The 2437-nt window shown below is 42.3% G+C and overlaps 1 pseudogene; it reads right to left on the bottom strand.

Moving 5' to 3' along the window:
• Window positions 1–1958: 1958 nt before the first annotated feature.
• LOC111738148 lies at window positions 1959–2077 on the bottom strand (annotated as a pseudogene).
• Window positions 2078–2437: the final 360 nt, after the last annotated feature.

Genomic DNA, 2437 nt, shown 5'->3' on the forward strand with positions numbered 1-2437 from the left:
TATCCAAGTGGCACATTGATGTGAGGCTTGTCATTGCATTTCTGCTTAAACCTTGGGTGTATTTCCACCTGGGATATTTGCTCAGGGATTGCTTGGGGGAAGATGGAAGCCTCTCTTGGCAATGCTAAGGCGACAGAGTAGGATAGAATGGCGTGGGTGCTGAGAAAGCCCATGAGGCGACTCGACTCAATTCATGCCAAACCCTACCTCCGGATCGCATCTACTCCTGGTGGAAGAGAGATGGCTCCAGCTGGTGTGAAAACTCCAAATCTCACGCCTGTCCAAAGCCTAAAGAGGAAAACACGTTCCCATGGATGAGAAATGCACTTGAGAGAGGCATAGAATTTCACTTCTAATAAAAATAAAATTGGACTGCCACAGAGGGAAATAAAAGCAGACTCCTGAAAAGGGATGAATTCGGTAGTTCTGACCAATGGAAATGGTCCAATAGCTCTCATAGAATGGGGCACATATCTTGAAAAAACTGATAACTCCAAAAAAGATGTGGGAATTATATAGACAAGCTCTACTCCTGTGACCTGGATAGAGATCTCCAAATTAAACTGGTTAGATGCTGGCCATGCTTGGGGACGTGTCTGATTTGACCATTCCTACCAAAGTCCTTGGTGGTAGGCAACTTGGAATCCATTCTATGTCCTCAGACTGTGATGTGCTTTGCAGGCCATTGGATGCCTCCATTTGCCAAATGCCTCCTAGCCAGGCTTGGCAGAGTACTCTTTGCCAAACACATTGCCAAGCTCTAGGCCCTCCGCCCTTCCGACTGTGGAGCCCTGCCTGGCCTTATGTTCAGGGCTCTATCCATGCCATTTGGCAGGTTAGAAACAAATGGAAGTACAAAAATTGGCAGTGTGGGCAGCTGGCTGTTTCCTCTTCCCAACAAAGAGGTTACGGCTAATGCAGGTCACTCCAAAGGAAGCTAAAAATGATATATATATATCAGAAATCTTCCCTCCTACTGGGACGTTTTTGCTTTTCAAAAGAAATTTAAAATTAAGAAGACTGAATCACAAGTATGTGTTACAGGAGGTAGTAAGATGACAATTGATTAGGTATTAAAGAGAGAATCACATCTCTGAAATTGCAGAGTGTTAGACTTACATACACAAAACTCCCCAAAGAATCTTGAGCTCCTAGGGAATTTAATTTCTTTAGCCTTTAAATACTCACCCATGGCAGCACAATTTACAATAGCCAAGGTATGGAAGCAACATAAATGCCCATCAACAGATGATTGGATAAAGAAATTATGGTTCATGTATTTACAATGGAATATTTCTCAACCATTAAAAAAAATGAAATCCTACCATTTGCAATGACATGGATGGACCTAGAGGTTATTATGCTGAGTGAAACAAGTCAGTGAGAGAAAGATAAATACCATATAATTTCACTTATATGTGGAATCTAAGGAACAAAGAGAACAAACTAATCAAAAACAGACTCACAAATATAGTGGACAATTTGGTGATGGACAGAGGGGAGGGGGGATGGAGGGCTGGGATGATGGGGTGAAGGGTTAAAGAAGTACAAATTAGTAGTTGATAGTTGGTCACGGGAATGGGGAGCATGGCATAGGGAATGCAGTTAGCATTAATATGATAGCTAGGTGGAGGGCCAGGGGAGGGAGAGAGCAATTTGGGGGATTGTTTTATGAACTATATGGATGTCTAACCAATGTACTGTACACTTGAAACTAATTTAAATAAATAAAATTTTTAAAAAATACTCACCCATGCACACATGCACACACACAAACTATTTTTTCCAGGATATGAAAGCTTTATAAAAACTGAGAGTTGATTCACTAATGTAGAAATAAACATGACTCTACCCTGCTACTTTTTTTTTTTTTTTTTTTAGGCAAGGAAACCCTTGGTTGACTTCACAGATTGCAAGGACCTTGTCAGCTTACAATCCCTTATTTTTCTATTTTTTTATGCCTATAGCACCTGGTCTTCCTCGGTGGTCTCCCATCCAAGTACTAACCAGGCCCAATCCTGCTTAGCTTTTGAGATCAGACGGGATCAGACTTATTCAGAGTAGCATGGCTGTAGACTATCCTGCTTCTTAACAGAGAACCACATGTGAAAATGGCTTCAGTAGGAAGAATAAAGGTTTTATGATGATTTGTTCTTGCAGGTTAATCTTCTGGGTCTCACAGGAGTTTACCCTACTTGGACTCTTACCCTACTTTTGAGGCAGAGCCTGTGGTCATCACATGCAAAATTCCCCTTCTGGGAATGGCTGGAACAACCCCCAGCAGATGGGCAGCAAACCGCAGGTTCCAGCTTATGGGATGATTCTCAGTTTAATTCAGCAAGTATTTATCAAGCTCCTTGCTGTGCCCCTGGCCTGAGCTAGGCTAAGCCCTGCACATAATAGAAGACAGAGAAAATCCACCCTCTCCCCCATCCTG

The sequence above is a fragment of the Pteropus vampyrus genome, unplaced genomic scaffold, assembly GCF_000151845.1.
Source record: "Pteropus vampyrus isolate Shadow unplaced genomic scaffold, Pvam_2.0 Scaffold35, whole genome shotgun sequence".
In the NCBI taxonomy this organism is placed as follows: domain Eukaryota; kingdom Metazoa; phylum Chordata; class Mammalia; order Chiroptera; family Pteropodidae; genus Pteropus; species Pteropus vampyrus.